This window comes from Thermobia domestica, chromosome 10 (genome assembly GCF_964235325.1).
Source record: "Thermobia domestica chromosome 10, izTheDome1.hap1.1, whole genome shotgun sequence".
Lineage (NCBI taxonomy): Eukaryota > Metazoa > Arthropoda > Insecta > Zygentoma > Lepismatidae > Thermobia > Thermobia domestica.
This window is the reverse complement of record NC_137463.1, coordinates 191,383,205-191,404,069: the sequence shown is the minus strand read 5'-3', so window position 1 is coordinate 191,404,069 and position 20,865 is coordinate 191,383,205. Positions and strand designations below refer to the sequence as shown.

At 35.2% G+C, this 20,865-nt stretch overlaps 1 protein-coding gene across 2 annotated transcripts in view; it reads right to left on the bottom strand.

The window, feature by feature from the left end:
• LOC145662901 (uncharacterized) overlaps nt 1–20,865 on the bottom strand; it is a 339,187-nt gene that overhangs the window by 24,832 nt on the left and 293,490 nt on the right. Inside the window, exon 1 of one of the 2 annotated variants that reach the window (XR_014127118.1) lies at nt 20,234–20,701. The exons of the other annotated variant lie outside the window; for it this stretch is intronic. The gene's annotated coding sequence lies outside the window, so the exon portion shown is untranslated. Of the gene's footprint in view, nt 1–20,233; nt 20,702–20,865 lie in introns of those variants that run through there. 2 annotated transcript variants of the gene reach the window in all.

Here is a 20,865-nt window from a genome sequence, read left to right as displayed (position 1 = left end):
TCAATTCTCATGTAAATCAGGTGATTATACATGACAGCCCTTTCCATTCTATTCTTTTTAATCATGCATAAATATATTTTTTAAAAAAGTAATATCCATTTTTTATTTTTAGTACGATTTAATTTATTTATTTTTAAAATTGTTATTATTATTATTATTATTATTATTATTATTATTATTATTATTATTATTATTATTATTATTATTATTATTATTATTATTATTTGGTCTAGGAATTAATTCGTGCGGTTGGTACGCACACATTGAAGCTGTAGTACAAACACAAAATACATAAATACCTTAAGAAAAATATTGTCCATCGCTAGCCACCACTTTCGCCCATCTGTCAGGCAATGTACGGATTCCGTGGCGAAAGAAGTCCTCATCCTTGGAAGCGATCCAGTCAGAGACCCATGTTTCGATATCTTCTGAAGGAGTAAACCGCTGTCCAATCAAATCGTTGTTCATGCAATCGAACAAGTAGTAGTCCGAAGGAGCAACGTCTGGTGAATACGGTGGGTGGGGTAAAACTTCCCATCCGACATTTTCTAAATAGGTTTTGACCGGTTTTGCGACATGTGGGCGAGCGTTATCATGTTGAACAATAAGTTTATCATGTCTGTTCTCCCATTCTGGTCGTGTTCTGGCCAGAGCTTGCTTCAAACGCATTAATTGTCGTCGATAACGTTCTCCATTCATAGTTTCACCCGGTTGCAGCAGCTCGTAGTACACCACACCTTTCATATCCCACCATATGCACAGCATAACCTTTGCACAGTGAATATCTCGTTTTGGTTGTGATGGACCTGGTTCACCTGGTTTCACCCAGGCCTTTTTTCGTTTAGGGTTCTCGTAATGGATCCACTTCTCATCACCCGTAATAATTCGATGCAGAAACCCCTTTCTGCTCTGTCGTTGAAGCAGCAATTCGCAAATGGTTTTTCGTCTTTCAACGTCTCTGTCTTTCAATTCATGTGGAACCCAATGTGACATCTTTTGAATCATTCCCATGGCTTTCAAGCGTTTGGAGACTGTTGTTTGATCAACGCCTAATGCTGCTGCAAGTTGTTCCTGCGTTTGACACGAATCCTGCTCGAGCAATGCTGTCAATTCTTCGTCTTGAAATTTTTTTGGCTGTCCAGCTCGCTCTTGGTCTGCCAAGCCGAAATCACCACTTCTAAACCGTGCAAACCACTTCTGACACGTTCGCTCAGCTAGAGCATGGTCACCATACACTTCCACCAAAATACGATGACTTTCAGTCGCACTTTTCTGCATGTTAAAGTAATGCAGCAGGACACCCCGCAAAAACACTTTATCAGACACAAATTGCGCCATGTTCACTTAACTACAAATTGGTGTTGTTGACGCTTTAATCCACTGCCCTATACTACGAACGATACGCGATGACAGGGGTTTGCAACACATGTGTGGATACACGGAACTGTGGGACGCTCCGTTCGTTGCGCCATCTCTTGTCCACCCGCACGAATTAATTCCTAGACCAAATATTATTATGTGTTTTGAGAATTCCTGAAAATCTCATTTGAACTTGTGAATGTTAAACCCCTACGTATCAGACAACCCTGCTTTACTTAAAAATAAAGCTGGTTGCATGCGAAAGGGCCGGGTATCGATCTTTAAAATCAAACAAGAAATTACCTTGTGTACATATGTAAACGAAGCACTCGTAAATCACACTCGGATATTTGGATATTTATATCGAAAACAAAGGAGTATTCCTTGCAAAGTGCAGTCGCTTCATCACTAATTTTATTGTACGTACTGCACAATATAAGGAAATTCTTCGAAAGTAATTTAATACACCAAATCGTTTAGAATTTTTGTCGTCAGTCATACGTTAATGGTGTGGAAAAATCACGAAATTATACACTGTCAAGAAAATAAGTGAAAAGTATGAAAATACCCAAAATCACTGGAAATGTGTCATTGAGCTCTTGTAAGTATTTTTGAAAATATTTTATTATTATTATTATTATTATTATTATTATTATTATTATTATTATTATTATTATTATTATTATTATTATTATTATTATTATTATTATTATGTTAGGACGCAAAATTTCCAGTCGCCATTGGCGGCTAGAAATTTAGAACTGGCGACCAGTGTTTAGTAGGAATGTTTTCTGCCTAAACTCACAGGCAGGCGTTCTAGAGTATAAGACGAAAGTTAATCAAGTATGCGAAAATGTACATGACAGAACGGTTGCAATCTGTATAATCGGAGATAGTTCTGCCCCTTCATACATTTGACACTTTGGGTTGGCTTCCTAAAGGAAAAATCCTTGGATTTGGTGTAGAAGAAATAAAACTGCTTTTTAAGCACTTGCAACCAGATTTATACAGTGAAAAAGTATACATTGTCTTAGCAGAATGGGTAGAATATAAACTTTCGTTTTCTTCAGTGAAGTTGAGTTAGACACTGAAAAAAGATTTACAGTGAAAACTTCATTACGAAATTCCTAAATTTGCTTCCAATTGTCACATTTTGTGCAGTTTTACCCGTGAGTACTGCTTCATACGAGAGAGGCTTCAGCAGTCTCAACACAGTTGACTGCCTACAGGAATTTGCTGAACTGACACACTGGATGATTTGCTGACAATTTCCATCAATGGCCCATCACTTAAGGACTTTGATCCGAAAACTGCAATCGACAACTGATACTTCAGTGCAAAGAGAGATCGTTACGCAATCGTGAAGTCTTAAGGTAAGATACTTTTTAGCATGGGTTTATATGAATTGTCAAATTCAAAATTGATTATCCTGAATCCAATTGTCTGTTTTTGAAATTTTATGCCCTGACGTAATCTCTTTCTTTGTCAAACCAAAGGCCGCGGGGGCTCTCATAATTTGTAATTGAAGAGATACTGGCGACCATCATTTTTGGATTGGTGAGTGCGTCTGACTTTGAAATTTTGCGCCCTGATTATTATTATTATTATTATTATTATTATTATTATTATTATTATTATTATTATTATTATTATTATTATTATTATTATTATTATTTTATGAAAACATATTTTCATTTCGGATCGCTGTCCCCCAACTGTTTCTATCTTGTGTCATATCCAATGTGACACCAGTTAACTTAAACACATTTTAATGCATCATTTCTTAGTCTTATCCAGATTAACTGTGTCACTGGACCAAAAACTGTAGACCTGTTTCATAAAATACATTAGAGCGCTTACCTCTGGTGTGGAGGGTTCCTGATTCGATTCCCGGCCAAGCAAGTTTGTAGTGGACGTCATCATGTCCGTTGGTTTTCTCGGGTACTCTCCTTTCCTCCCACTTTCTCATTCCACCTATTTTTCCATTATTATCCACTTGTCTTAATCATCATCTCCCTTAGCCTAAGGAGCATAATCGTTTGTGCTAGTATTAATTTCCTTTGCGATAAGTTTATTTTATGTTTGAAGCGTTGGGTCACAGTGGCTACTAACGCAAGTAAATCCTAACTTATACCATTAGATTTAAAATCTTATCTGCAAACATGTGCACGAATGTGTTCCATAGTATTTTTTTCTTTAAAAAAAAGACAAAATAAAAGATTAAGTCATGTGATTAAAATCTTCATGGGTAAGGTGTAAAAGTGGATTTGCAAATTAAAAAAAAAAAAGTTGAGCTCGCTCTACTATGCATGCCACCGCTTAAAAAACATCTTCACTGGTTATGTTAGGATGAGAAATTTCGCGCCAAACATTCTCTATATGAAGGGAAATTTCAACTTTTGATTAATATGTTATTGCAGCAGTAGATAGACCAACCCCCTTCATTACAAACAAACCATATAAATACAAAAAGATATGAGTTTATGAGTAAGTTTGATTTGATTTCAATTTAGCGTCCTTTTCAGCAGCAAGGCTATGAGACGTGGACTTACAGCTTAACTTGGGATCCGAACCATATGAGCTCCTGCCGGGAATCGAATCCGTGAGCAAATTTAAGTTACATGAGCTGTGATTGTACCTGCAACAACCGAAGGATTGCATCTTTTACTAGTCCAGTGGAGTAAAATATATCAACTGCATCAGATTAGCAGTGAGTGACATTTTCTAACGCCCCCTGAAAAAAAAATTGCTTCTATCGATATTTTCGGAAAATACGCATGAACATTTACCTTCAAGTACGTCATTTTGTTCAGCTGGATATGGTATATCAATTTATATCTGTCTTATCTTTGGACAATATTATTGTTTAACAAAAAAGGTCAAGAGTTAACGATAATTTGGGGATATATCTCATCACCCAGACTGTGTACTGTTATAGTGTGCTAGTCAGGGGCGCACCTCAAAGGGGTTTACTGGGTTCGAACCTCTGCTCCGGAAATTTTCTAATCCAACATACATTTGTATACTTTCTCCATAAATTGAAATGATTGATGTAGCATAAAAATTTGATCTTACACTTCATCTCTACTCTTTCTCTTATAAAAGCAATTTAGTTCTATCATTTTTGTCTGAAAATATGGGTGGAAGTAGTTTACAATTACTTAGGGGAAGCACGGTGCGACGGTGGCTCAGTGATAGAGTGCTTACCTCTTGTTCGTGGAGTCTCTTGTTCGATTTCCGGCCAGGTAAGTTTGTGGTGGACAACATTCCATCCGTGGGTTTTCTCGGGTTACTCCCGTTTCCTCCCACTTTCATTCCGCCTATTCTTCCATTACTATTCACTTGTTTTAATCATTGTCTCCATTAGTCTAAAGAACATAATCAAGGGACTTAAAATGAAAGACTTCATTTCATTTTTTTTTTAAACAATTATTTATCGTCTTTTGAGGTGTAGAATAATACCCATTCAATACTACACAGACGTAGTAGCTTGTAGTATTTGACACCTCCCCCAGTGAATGAACTCCGAACAAAAATTTCTGGGTGTGCGCGTGGTGTTAGTATTATGATGAAAAGCTCGATTAGTATATATTCCAGTATCAGTTTCATCAGAACAGATGGCTTAGTTATGATACAATATCAATTTTAAGCTTTACAAAAGAAATCTGTGTTCTCGAAAATTACTCATGATGATTTACACTTTGCTCAATGGAATCTATTGGTTGATATATGTCTCATTTCGGACAATAGAATCTGCATCTTCCTAATTTTTCCTTCTCCCTCGGAAAAAAATCGCGCAATTGAAATTAGTTAAAAAGAAATCGAAAGGGATGCGAGAGAAGGGCACGGGAAGGCATCGTTTGGCTTCTTGATGGAAAACTTATACCGACAGGAAATGTATCATTAGAGAGAGAGAGAGAGAGAGAGAGAAAAGGACCTTCAAGGATTCTCTTGTCCTCCCCAACCCTTCTTACTTCCACTTTGTTGCATCTTTTGTGGATGATTGCAGGCAGCAGCGTCTCCATTCCAACACGTACCGCAGCCACCGGCGGAGGAGGGGCTTTTCCTCAACTACAAATGATACGTGTATGTATATATGTGTATAGATGCTCCAGGCCTCACCTGCCTTCCTTGATGAGTTACAGATGCTTAACAAATTTAGTCGACATGCTTTCTTTGTTTTTAACTTGATGGAGGCTTCTTTTATCTTCATCAACTGAACTGAGATGCCTCATTTGCTGCTAAGGAAGTGCACAACTAACAAAGGAGATAAATGCAAAATAAGTACGTTGAAAGTTATACGTATTTTCATTTTTTTTTTCGCTCATACTGAGAAATAATGCATCGCAAAAACAGTTTCTGCATTTACACCCGGACATTTTTCCAATATTACTTTTTTTGAATTTTAGTGAATAACTTTAAAAATGTAGAAATTGAGCCAGGTAGCACCTGCAAAATGCTGTTGAACAAACTAATAACCAATGCTATTGAACAAACTAATAACCAATGCTATTAAACAAACTAATAACCAATGCTATTAAACAAACTAATAGCCAACGCTATTAAGTAAAATAATAACCAATGCTATTAAACAAACCGATAATCAATGCTATTAAATAAATTAGTAACCAACGCTATTAAACAAACTAATTACCAATGCTGTTAAACAAACTAATAATAACCAATGCTATTAAACAAAAAACAATCCTATTAAACAAACTAATAAAACAATCCTATTAAACAAAATAATAACCAATCTTATTAAACAAAATAACATAATAACCAATGCTATCAAACAAACTAATAACCACTGCTATTAAACAAACTAATAACCAACAATCCTATTAAACAAATAACCAAGTTATTAAACAAACTAATAACCAATGCTATTAAAGAAACTAATAACCAATGCTATTAAACAGACTAATAATCAATGCTATTAAACAAACTGATAGCCAATGCTATTAAAAAAACTAATAACCAATGCTACTGCTAGAGCAGAAATTTGCATGCACATTTTATGACTCAAAATTGTTAGGAATCTAGATTTATACATTATAGGAAAGGTTTTAAAAGCAATTATTAGTCTATATAACAGCGTTCTGTAGATACCATCGGGCTTAATTCCTAATTTCTTTTATGATCTTCATTGTCTTCAAGTGAGCTTACGGAAGAATTTACATTAAATTGATACGTAGAAAATCTATATACTACAAGAACTTTGTGTTTACTTGTATGTTCACTATTTCAATTGAAAGGTGTAAGCATTTTACTGCATTATACGAGGGTGGATCAATAAGTCTTCGGGCCTGGTGCCCTTAGAAATAAGATCCAGCCTCGGAAATTTAATATGTTGTGTTGTAGTCTTTAATAAACGTACACGTAAAATTTCAAGTATCTAACTCATTTTCTTTTCTAATTACAGGAATGCGGATGGACCGTTTCGTGTCATTTGCTGAAAATGAAGCCTTATGAGTACCGTCCCCAGTGATAAAGCTCCTATTGAAAAAAACAACTAAACGCAAAGCAAATCCACGAAGAATTGGTGAGTATGTTCGATGATTCTTCCCCATCACATTCAAGTGTAAAGAGATAGTGTCACGAACTGAAACTTGTCAGGAAAGATGGAAGGAAAGCAAAAGTGGAAAGAAGAAGAACACAACTGATCGATTATTTGAAAACGAGAAGAAAATATTGTAGGTTAAAAGAGGAAGTTGGAGATCAAGAAACGTGAAAGAAACATTTCCAGGCCTAAATATACAGTTAAAAAAAAAAACTCATTAATCCCAGGACCTACAAGGCAGAATACTTAACAATAATAATAATAATAATAATAATAATAATAATAATAATAATAATAATAATAATAATAATAATAATAATAACTCAATAATTACCATTCTTCTTCCAAACTTACTATTCTCTCCCCAAATTTACCATTCTTGCTCCAAATTTACTATTATCCCCTCAAATTTACCATTCTTCCCACAAAATTACCATTTTCTCCTCAAATTCACCATTCTTCCCACATAATTACCATTTTCTCCTCAAATTCACCATTCTTCTCCCAAATTTACCATTCTCTCCTCAGATTTGCCAATCTTCCCCCAAATTTACCATTCTTCCTCAAATTTACCATTCTTCTCCAAATTTACCATTCTCCCCTCAAATGTACCATTCTTCCCCCAAATTTACCATTCTCTCCAATTTACAATTCTTCCCCCAAATTTACCATTTTCCTCTCAAATTTACAATTTTCCCCCCAAATTTACCATTTTCTTCTCAAATTTACCTTTCTTCCCCCAAAATGTACCATTCTTCTCCAAATTTACCATTCTCTCCTGAAATTTACCATTCTTCCCACTAAATATACCATTCTTCCCACCAAATTTACTATTTTTCCTCCCAAAATTACCGTCCTTCTCACAAATTTACCATTCTCCACTTTAATTGTGCCATTTTAAATTAAAAAATTGTCCCCTCCCAAATATTCACATGGGCGCAAACTATGCCTTAAAATCCGGTGTAAACATCCCCCTAATACTATGTAAAAGACCCACTAATTCTGACAAAAAATATTGCACCTGAACTTTGAGAAACAAATGCCTTAGAGAGTAACTCTTATATGTGGTGACACAAAATATTACCTTGTACAATCACAGCTTATCAGATTCTGGAACAGGGAAATGAAAACTTTCATCAGGAGCAGACAAGTACAGAGTGGTAAAGAATGATATTTATCCTTTTGAAAAAAAAAATCTTAATTATTGTTAACAAAGTTGCTTCCGTGAATACTAAGTATGCATTTCATACATAACAAAAAAAAAAAAAGGTATATATATTCAGGAGAGTGAGAGAGGAATAAAAAGTATTGAACTGAGATAACCTACCATTATTACGATTCAAGCAAATACGTACGTACTATAGTATCATGTACTTCATCTGATGGAATGTTATTACATGCAAACATCAGGAAGGAGAAAAAACGAATAAAGCATACAGCATATGAAATATAAATAATAATAATAAAAAAAAAAAGGATCTCGATGTTCAGTGTGCCGTGTCTAAATTATTATTTTTGCTTCAGTAATTGTAAACATCATTATTGTTATTATAATTCATACTATCAACAGTACGAAGAAAGAAAAGAGTAAGAAAAAGTCATATGTATTACAAACATACTGTACTATAACGTACACTTACAAAAGAGAGAGAAAAAAAGATCTTACTTTCCAGCATATACATTTATATACACATTCAAGCTTTCTATATGTATAGTGTACATTATATATATACACACACAGACAATTACTTATGTAAGCTGTTGAGTCCACGGAGTCTTTCTCCGCATTCCTTTGTTATTCAGTAATCGCAACTTTTTGATTACGTCATCGCATCGACTTGACTAGTCTTTTTTGAAGGGTGGGGAGAGGGGAAATCCCACTGACGAACGAAGTATGTGAAAGAAGCCAAAAAATATATATGTATAGGCCTACATGCAAATAAACAAAATGTCTATCTATATTATAAAAGAGAACGTACAAAACCTTTGTTCCCTCATCACGCTAATACGGCTGAACCAATTTCTTTTATTTTTGGGGGGTTATTAGGATTTGGACCCTAGATGGTTTTTATCATATCACTTTAATTTTTAATTACCAGTGTCTTGAGATAATTGACCATTCAAGTGTCCATACGTACAAATCCTTTGTTATTAGTTCATCATAGGTAAAAATAAACGTATTTATATGCAACCCGCATGACCGTGTCACTCGGCGGGTTAACATAAATGACAGGCGCTATAATGTTAACATTTACTGCAATTTGAAAGCGAAAAAGTAAAAATTATCTAAGTAACAAAGTTTATTGCGTTCCGGGGTGACCGCAGCGAAGCGGGGTGAACGCTGCTAGTATATTCTAAAGAGTTTTAATAATAAAGTTTCTTTCAGTACTTTCGAAAACTTCTCAAAAAATTACAATAAACATTGACAAACTTATTATCATCCCAATGTTAATTAATTACAGCGCCATGCCACACGAGGAACCTATATTAAAAGGTTAGGTTTATGTGTTTGTCTCCAAAGAAAAATTTATATGTTTGTCTTCAATCCTTCCGACAATGAGATTTCAAAAACTACAAGTGCTAGAAACGTGTCCATTTCGCTGAAGCCTCGCGGGGGCTGAAGCCTCATGAGCCCCCACTCTGAGTACACCACTAATTGTAAATACACAGTTTACTTTATCGAATAAGGATATTACCTAAGTATATACAAAATTAAGAAAAAAAACAACAAATATATGTTCTACAATCGCACTGTCATGATATGATCTTGTTAACTTTAGGAAGAAAAAACCGTAGTCAGTTTCGTATACAAGACTATAGTAGTGCATTATACAAAATTACAGGAACTACCTATTAGGATAACCAAATTTAGCACACTGGGATAAAAACTTTGTCAAACGAAACGAAAAATACAGAGTACAGTTAAACCGTACTCTGTCACTTGATAAATACGTCTCGTTACCAGCGTCGAAATCATTTCCTAACAACTAAGATACTATCTTCGAAGTGGTGGCTAACTGTTTCGTTTTATAAATAAAAATAATGCCTTTCCGTAACTAGAACATTCGCAGTAACATTTCTCATAGACTCTTTATTTCCTCAAGATTCCTTACGGTACTCTTGTTATACGTCGATTTTTCATATTCACTAGAAATAGCTTCCTGACATGGTCCATCGCACTGGCCAATAACATCTTGTAAAGATGCTTATGGAAATATTTTTGCTTTTAGTGGTTACCTAATAGTTTCTTTAGCTCACACAAGTGATATCTAAGAGGAACAGAAGAGTGGAAGAATATTTATAAATTGCTGTGGTAGATAAAATTTAAATGTTCACGACTGTAATTCAGAAGTTTAATGTCTCTGTTCAATACAACGAACGGACTAGAATTATTAACACTAGTTACGAGGCTTGTAGATCTCCTAATAGGACCATCAGAGTTTCAGAAGTAAATAACCGAATCAAATCAGGAGAATGTTGTGATAAGATTCGATCCAATGCCTACACTACTCTTTCAATCGTCCAACTCAAATAATACAAATTTCATAATAATGTCAAGCGCAGAAGTAAGAGCTCTGATGCAGTTCGACGTCACCCTCAATGTTAATTCGTGGAGTAAAGATGTCAAATTCGTTTTCTGTAAGATTATATGACTCGATAAGGTTATTAATTATTCACAAGATTAGTTGACAGATACAGACAACGTGAAATATTTCTTGATTAAAATCCATATTTAGAGTGCCAATGTGAATAAAACTATAGTTAGGATTAGCGGAAGAAGTCTTCAGAAAGATAAGTCGTGAGATTTCATAGGTTCAATCCCTGTGGAAATTCGCTTCGCATAAAAATATTCCACTTTAAACTTCTCATATAAAACCCTGCTGATGGAAAGGAATCTTAAATTCCAATTTCTTAAAGCCTTAACTTTATCTGTAACGTTCATTCTATGGGTATTTGAATATAATTAAGAAAACGGCCTACTAAATGTTTCGTATGAAGTGTTATACTCAATGGACACTTCAGAAAATGATGGGAAACAATTATCTTTTTAAAATATAAGTGTGGAGAAGAACGGAGAATTTAGTTGGGTTAAACGAAAAATCAACAAGGGTGTAATGATAACAACGATAAATGAACATTTTTGGAAATTATTTCAGATGGAACTGTATTCTTATGTTGAAAAGGGTGCGAAAGAAAAACACTTCATCGATGAACAGTACTAAAATTGATAATTACTAGGTTAAGAAAAAGGGGGCTGAGGACTGTCCTCAACTTGGGGCACGTGACCTGACAAAGATGGCAGAATATTTACAGTGAGATGATTTTTAATCATGGGCGTTCGCAAGGAGGCGGCAAATGGAACTATGGCCCCTCCCTGGAATTCAGGTGAATCAATTTGAATTAAGTTTCCGTGTACGAGCAATATGCTTTCAATTTAATTGACCAATATTAAAAAAAAAATCTTTACGTTTTCAATTCTGTTCCAAAAATACCTCTTACATGATACTAGTTGGTCAACAAAATACATAAACATATATGTCTTTTTGTTGCTGAAACTACGCGTGAACACCGAGATGGTACTATACAAATGAGGCACTGGTGAATTCCTTTCCAATCCTTGCCGTTCCCCTAGCTCGAGCTGAGCCTTATTTCCAATACATTTTTTTTTTAATGGTAACGAGAAAGAATACAAACTGAACCTCCTGCGAAAAAAATCTGTAGACGCCCATGTTTTTAACGTAAAATAATTCACAAAGGTCTTAGAGTTTCTTAACGTCGTGACTTTGTAATGAACTGAAGTGAATACTACTTTGGGTAGCATGACGGCAATGTGGAGAAGGCTTCTTATGTAATGGAGTTTCTTAAGGTGCATTCAGTAAGTAGTGCAAAGATAGTTTCGCACACTGTATGTAGAAGATATCGCGTTATGTAGCGCTAAGGACGTACGCAGGAATTTATTTTGGGACGGAGTCTAAATTCAATATGGAGAAAAATTATATTAAAATTTGTAAAATTACCCCTAAAATTAAACAAAAAATAGTTAGGATTTTGGAAGGAAACAAAGAGTTGCTGCCTGCAAGACAAAGAGTTGAGACTGTCTTCTTTCGGAGAAGTGTGAAACTATTTAATGCTTTGTTTCGGAATGTGTGTTCTATTTTTATTGAAACAATTCTGCCTCGTCTCGTATTTCGTCAACAAAATTGTCTCGTCTCGTGAGCAACCCTAAGAACTCAGTGGCATACGGAATGGGGGTTACGAGTTTTAATCCCCCTTGGGCAAGACTTTATGCAAAAATAAACATTAACTAGGCTATATTTAAAATACTGTATGTATGCAAATACCTGAAATGATATGAGCTTGGGAGCTTCCACGTCAAGGAAGAACCAACTACTACTACTACTACTACTACTACTACTACTACTACTAATGAGCTCCCTCGTGACTAAGCGGTTAGCGTACGCGCCTTTGGCGTGGGAGACCCGGGTTCGATTTCCGACGGGAGTTCATGTGGTTCGGATTTCACATTTAAGCTAGATCCATGTCTCATATAGCCTCGCTGCTGAAAGAACGCTAAATCAAATCAAATCACTACTACTACTACTATTACTACTACTACTACTACTACTACTACTACTACTACTACTAATAATAATAATAATAATAATAATAATAATAATAATAATAATAATAATAATAAAGAGAAGGATGTGAGTAAAAGGTTATTTGGAATGCATTTTTTTAAAAGGTGAAAACGGTATGCGAAGGTGAATCCTTTCTATATTTTTTTCATTCTTTTTATAAACTTATCAGTTGCGTTCATGATTGTACCGGCCTACTGTGCTCTATCAGACGAAGGAAAAAAAGATGTAAATAAAAATACAGGGTACTACAACAACAACAACAACGTAGACTGAAGAAAACGATCACAACGGAGGGAAAAAAATTATATTATATACAGTGTGTATCGAGATATGAAAAGGACACAGAAGGAGATGAATAATATGTCATGTTATGATTTATTACTTATTGTATTCAAAAAAAGAAATGTATATGATTATTTCAGATGGGAGCTTGGCATTCCGTTAACATTCAAAAAGGGGAATAGTAAGAGATGAACGAAAGAATGAAATATGTTTTAGGAGGAGGATCTGGCCTTGGAAGAGATGAGTACTATGGTGAAAGGTTACATCATTACAAGAGCTAGTGGGGGCACTTTCTACATTTTGGAAGCCTCCCATCGCCCCCCCCCCTTCTTCTTAAAATTCTCCTTTCTACCTATCTAACCTTCCGATGGATAAGTTTACAACCATGGTTATGAATTCATATTTCTTCATTGTTAAATGGTAAACATAAAAAAAAAAAAAGAAAAGAAAAAGAAATGACTGCGTATCGTATCTTATGTTGTATCAGAGATTCTTTAACTCCATACATATGAAACAGAAATTCCACGTTGGTTATGTTGATGTGTTATTAATTTATGTCAGCGGAGCAGCTGCATGTCTAGTGCCATCTGTAGGAACAAAATCCATCATCGTAAGTGTTTGTTATGTACGCTGGAAAGGATGACAGAGACTTGCCAGTTAAGTTATAGGACAAGACAGTGTATTGATCTCGAGTACCTCGAAGGAATTTCTTAATTTGTATTTATAAGACATGACTTGTTCTAAAATGAATTGACTTCACTCAGCTCAAATGAGTATCGCACATGAACGATCGTACGTTCAAGAAGAGAGAGAGAGAGAAATATTGTAAGTGGGAAGATAACAATACCTCTATTTAAGGTACCATCACATCATCTGATTACATTCTGTTGGTCTGTGTCTAAGGACAGGAGTTTTTCGCAATTTGAAATTAAACATTTCGCATTTGAAATTTAAAAAAATGTATATTGTCGCATTTTGAGATATAAAATTTCTCATTTTGTCGCTAAGTAAATTATTTTACAAACTCTAATATAAATTACACAAACTCTAATATAGGCCTAATGTAAGTAATAAACAATAATACTAGTTAGGACAATGAAATTATTCTTTATGCAGTTACTAACAACAATTTACTTCTTTCTTCTTTTATAAGTCCAAAAACTTAAAATACACTATCCCAGAATCTTCACGATTGCCATCACAAAACACCATACACTGTATTAGCTATACACCGAAAACACATACCCATGCAAAAACACATATATGCTATACATTAGCTTAGTATCTTGTTGTATACCTCGTCTGCAAATTATTATTCTGATGCAAAGTGCAGCGAGTTGCATGTTTCCACATTTTCTTCTTTCATTTCGAGCCTTGTATCATTGATTACCAAAGTGTATTTCGAAAAAAAAAAAAAAAACTCAAAATCAGTATTCATTATTGGAAGCCATATTCCAGACAGGCACAAGTTACTGAAATTTAAATTTTTCTCCCCTTTGGAAAATTGTATTTTTTTTCCTGTATTTTAACAACTAAAATTGATGTTTTAAAAATTCGCAATTTGTCGCGTTTTGTGACTATTTCGCTCAAAATGTCAGTTATCGCATTTTGTCGCGACTTCAAAATATCTATTTCCTTACTCAGTCTGAGGTAGTTCGTTGAATAACACACTCTCGGCTTTGTCGGAAAACTTTCGCGATTTCGCAACTTGCGAGAAACTCCTGCCCCTATCTATGTCTTCTTTTAAAGAGTCTCATTGCTGCTTCCAACTAACATCGCATTTTAGTGGCTAGGATTCTTACATTGCAACCGGGTGGTTCCTAGTTTTCGTGGCCTCTATCCTGACTTAAGTTTTTCCTTCAGTTTTGCCAAGAAAATATTGAGATGGCATCTTGACCGACTTCCTTTTTCATTGTTTTGTTGTTGTTCAATGCTAATACTGTAAATTGAGATCAAAAGCTATATCTGGTAGTTTGTTAAATAAATGAACAAAAAAATTTGAGCTCTCGTAAAATTCAACATCAACAACATATATACTAGACAATATCATATAATTCATGAAAATGCATCAATAAAACACTAATGATTCATAATGCGTCTCATGATGCTCCAAGTTGCACATAATATATTTTGCAGTTGAAAACTTGAAACAATGGTAATTTGGAGAAAAATAATTACAAATTAAAATAATACTTGGCAGCACGTACATACGCAGAATGTACGTCGAAGGGGTCCGGACCACTGAAATAGCAACTTTTTTTTTTTTTTGGTAAATTTATTCTAACTTTAGGGGTGATTTTTTAATTTTTTTTATTTCACTGTATCATCATTCTGAATTTGGATCCCACCCCCCGAAATAAATTTCTGTGTACGTGCCTGCCAAGTTTTCCACATACATAATGACTGATCTCTAATCTCTTCCGTTTTAATACACAATTACGCTTGACCAGTGGCGTATTTAAGGAAGAGGGCTTCCGGGCTTAAGCCCCCCCCGAAATCTTACTTACTATAGCAAAGTATATGAAATATCTTGCAGAATTTTCACATTTTCAGGCAAAGCCCCCCCCCCCGAAAGTTAGCAAAGCCCTCCCCGAAACAAAATCGTAAATATGTCACTGCGCTTGACAATTATCCGCTTTAATATTATTCAATTGTTACAATCTTTTCCCACTTCTCCCTCTTGTTCTACCATTTACCATTTCATTGTTCTCTTTTCAATTAATGTGCTTTATATATTAATTCATATTTATTTACTTTTTTTTATTTTTTGGAAGGTTTCAGAAGTCAAGTAGGCCTAAATTACTTTCAATAACAAAAATAAATGTAAAATATTACACTTAGCGTACTCACGAAGAGGGTGACAATGAACAAGGGAACATTTTGTTGATCAACACTTACCTGAAAAAATAAAATGAAACAGTAATTAGCAACCAAGTACTTCATTATGATTTATTAGAATAATAAATATGACACAAGATAGAATAATTAGATAGAGACATCTATTCGTATTTTCTGTTAATGTCAATTCAAAGTACTAGAGCAAGGAAAAGAAGAATGCCCGGGAAATCGAACGTAAGTGATAGTGTAAGTTTCCATCTACCTACCGTACACATTTTATGACATAGCTTGCATCAAGTTGAGAATGTATGCACTGAAAATGCAAAATCGTTTCAAAATATGGTTTTGACTGGATTTTTTTTAGTGTATATTACTACTATTACATCAACGTCTGGTTTAAAAAAAAATTAATTCAAATGTTTAGTGTAACACATTTACTTTTCTCTATGTAATTAAATTCAGAGAGTAAGCCAAAACAGTTGAATCTGAAACCTCTAACATTTTTCTTCTTAATATTTATTTATTTATTTATTTATCGATACAACATTACTGCCCAATCCTGTGATAGATATGGTAAAGTTAAGTTTTGTCTCTCTTTGAAATCATATCCTGATCATCTCACAGACCGCAATTGTCCATACTTTGTTTTCATTGATTACTTAAGTTAAGCAGCCCCAAGTATGGTCAGTATTTTGATGATAAATCTTGAGGAAAACGAGATAGTGTTGTTAGTGTGTTGTTAGACAGTGTTCACTCGACACTCTAAAGATTGTGAGGACAATGGAGGAGCGGATTCTTCACTCTGGTCAAGAAAACCAGTATCAACGGTGATGGCCATAGGGCCTTAATGTACTGACTACACATTTGCATCTTCAAAACGCCGGCTGGTGGGTTCCGTACCAGGAAGCCATTGTGAACACCTATATTTTGCCCCATCAATATGTTCTATGTTCATCATTTGATTCTTAAAAAAAAGGAAAAAAGAAAGAAAAAGAAAAACAGAAGGAGACGGTGATGATGAGAAATGGATGGTGGAATGAAGAAAGTGGGAGGAAACCGGATATCCCGAGAAAACCCACGCATACGGTGTTTGCCCACTACAAAGTTCACTTGGCGCAAGCTGGGATCGAACCAGGGACCAGAGGTGAACGCTCTACCACTGAGCCAGGGCGGCCCCGAGGATCTACAGGTTGAGAATAGTGGATTTTTATACATATCAAAAATTGTGTATGTTGATAGTCTATTGTTGCATTGTATGACCAAAATAGTTTTGCTATAATCAGTAATAGAAGATTATTTCTCGTTTGCGATAATCCTAGTCGTAGATTACATAAAATTCTAGCCGTAAATTAATCAAACATTAATATGTCTCCTCCTTGAATACCAAACAAAACATACATAACCCACGGCAACTTTTTTTTTCCTATATTTTGTTTTTAATTTTTCATTTTTTAAAGTAGGGATCTTGATAATATCTTCTGGTGCCGAGTACAAGCTAAACCATCTTTCCTTAATCATTTTATTTCCAAGAGCTCTTAAAGTGATATGGGCTAAACCAATCAAGAAAACGAAACGAAATACAAAAGGTATTTAGGCTAAACGCTGAGGTATTTAGCCTATAGCAGAGGTAAAAGGCTTTTTTAGTCTATGGGTCCTTCCGTACTTCACAACAATGTCCTGAGTCAAGGCAAACCGCTACTAATGGAGATAAAGACAAAAAAAAGTACAGAGAGCAAACGAGAGACCCACTATAAAGAAGTGGGGATAATAAAGGATATAAAAAAACTATGATGAAAAAAAATAGTCACCGTATTCATAAATAAACAGCAAACAAGACCCGTTATACGTGAGTGAACCTGTAGAGAGTACATATACACTAAAGTTTGCGACATTTTCCCCCTCCACTGAAAGAGAAAGGCACTTTTTTTTTTCAAATCATGCTTATTTAGTTTGTTTTGTTTATTAATCTAAGCAAATCTAACGGTTTCAAATGTTTCTACAATTGTTCCTCTCTCTCTCTCTCTCTCAACTTTTTCTTAAATAATAATAAATACACAATTGAAAATAAATCTACACGCCAAAGTACCATTAAGACTCAAGTCTTCTCACGGCATTATATGATCATAATGTGTTGCACATTAAATGTTGTGAATATCTACCTTCTTCTTCTTCTTTTTTTTTTTTTTTTTTTTTTTTTTTTTGCTGGATTTACATCGGCTTTTGTACTTTTAACACACAGAATACGGTGATTATTGTGTTTCAAGGGTCTACACGAAGATTCTAGTTTTAAATTTAAATCTTCAGTGCAGACTATTCTTCTGATCAGTGACGACGCCAGAGGGGGGGGGGGCAAGGGGGCGGCAAGCTAACACTGTCCCCCGACTGCTCCCCAGACTTTAATGTAAGACAAGTAATATAAAACGGTCCTTTTTGGCACACACACACTAAAAAAGTGCCTCTCAGAAAATGTTCCCCCTTCCGCTTGTCCCCTAAAAAGCAATGCTGCTTCTGATTGTTTCACATACAACGAATTACACGACGGTACTGTAGAAAAGATATCACCGATAAAGAAATATTCAGATAGCTCAATTTCGAAGAATATGTTTTTCATATACTTCAGGGATATTTACATATCTGTATGTGGGTGGCTTAACGGAAAGTGTGTCTTTAAAATTTTGAGGAGAGTTGCGAAAATGTAGCTGAAACATTTCAACCAGGAAACAATTTAAAATAATGTAGGTATAAAAATTGTAGAATTTATCCAGGAAAACCAGACATAAAATCAAGGATGATCCGGTGGAGGTAAGCTCTGAAAGTCATAACCATTAAGTTCTATTTAGAAGTGGATTTAGGAGAGGAGTGTTTTTTTTTTTTTTTTTTTTTTTTACGTAGTTTAACGTCGGAAGGCTATGTCTTTTAGGCTAAACAAGATGGATATTTAATGAAAGTAAATGAATGTGTAGCTTCTTTTGCTCTCTTACCGGGAATCGAACCCAAGACTACGTGCACCAAAGGCGCACGCGCTAGCTACTAGACCAGCGGGGAGGGCTTTAGGATAGGAGTGTTATGGATCTTGGAAGGCACCTTTTCATATTACTAGATAAAAAAAATCGATTGATTGGTTAAATTGAGTGTTAGTGCCTCGTTAAGCAGCGAAATTATATGAGAAATGGACCTGGAGCTTAACGCCGAGGATCAAACCCGGGTCTCCCGTGCCACGAGAGACCTCAACAAAATTTTAGAGAGTAGAAGTAAAAGTAAACGCCATTCAAGTAAAAATGCATTTAGCGTGTCTATTTGCTTCAATCATCGGTGGTTGAAGTTGAGTAAAATGTTAACGTTGTACGTGGTCAAGTTGCCTAGACACGTCTGGGTCTGTATAACTATGTTGTACTGGTGCGCGGCTCCCCTGTTCACCGCATAGCCTTCCCTCACAAATATTCAATTGAAACAAGGATATTCACAAAATAACATTTAAAAAAATCTATTGTGTTAAAATAGTGAATGTCAGAGTGAGATGCGGCGAAAACTTTTCGTTCTAGGGACGGCAAAACACTAAATCCAGCTCCAGATATTGCTCTAACATTTGAAAATCTTTTTCGCAAACACTTTTTCGGGAAAGAAAAAAATATGACATTGTATTATAACTTATTGTACAGATATCGACAATTACGGATGCGCACAAGATAAAGATTCAGGCTGTCTCGTCTCGAATCTGGTCACAAAACTGTTTCGACTCGTCTCCTGCGCATCCCTATTGACAATAAATAAATTAATAAATAATTGATGTAAACATCTTTAAAATTGAATATATCTTTCACGCTTTATTAGAAAACTATGGAAACCGGAATTCTTGTGAAAAACTATCAAAGTATAAACAGCATCTAAATTGTTTCGATTCCATTCTCGACAGCATAAAACGTAAACACAACACGTGTTCAAGTAGGTTTTCCTGGATGACAAAATAATTTATCCGAGCTATGAAGTGAATTAAATTTGAACAAAATTATCTCAATAAATGTGCATAGGGGACAGCCAGTAGTTGATTCGCGGTGAAAATGTAAAGCAAAGGGCGGGTTATGCCCGTCGTTCGACCTACTGGTTATTAGATCCACAACGGACGTAGCCCATCGCTCGTCCGGAAAATGCCAAAGGTACGGAACTTCCTGTAATAACAGGACGGCATCTTTTCTTCCTGGGAAAAAAGCACTGAGTATAACCGAAATAAATATTAATTTTAACTAGGGGCGGATCCAGAACGGACTTCTGGGCGGGCGGTGGGTTGTAATACTGCTATTTAAAGCTACTTTTAAGAGCTCCAAACTCTGGGATGGGTTTTATATAGGCCTATATATAAAATAAGAAAGTTTCTTCTTCTGGGGGGGGCATTGCCTCGATCGCCCCCCCTGGATCCGCCCCTGATTTTAACTAATTATATATATAAAAAAAGTTTCTACTCGCCCTGGTAATTATACTTGACGACACCCATACAAAAAGGGACGGTATTATACAAGAATAAAAAACAAGAACAAATAAATTGTATACTCACTTCAGGACACATATTGCAATTTGCTATCCTGTATGATGCTGAAGCTGGAAATCCTATTTGACATTCAGTCATGCATGATAGGTAAATCTCCTAGTACAAGACACTCATTTTATTTACAGTTGTTTTGCCGTAAATATCACTACAATGGAATATGACAACCACTTTTGAACATAGTTGCAACCATTACTACAACCACAAAATACACAACATAACGAGTCAGAAACAATGGTTCGCGTATTCTATTCGAAGACGACCACAAAATGCATATTCAAGTGGTGTTATTACCACAAGTGTATTGTTGAAGCACTCACACTTCTATTACATGGCTTCTTCCCTGTTCTTCAGCATTCCTTGTGGACTCTTCAAAAGAATGACTCCTGAACTCTCCGACCACTACTATGTGACGAAATCACTTTTGCGTGACGTAGACCATCATGTTTTTTTCTTTTCCTTTTAATTCCACCTACGTTCCAATGAAATAACCTTCAACTCTGCTATCTTCTCTAACCCCCCCCCCCTCAACTTTCTTTTATACTCATACAGATGGTATTTAAAAATAAATGAATCCTTAGTCATTCCGTATACAATACACGTAACGTTTCAAGAAAAATGGTGTCAACTATGAATTCATT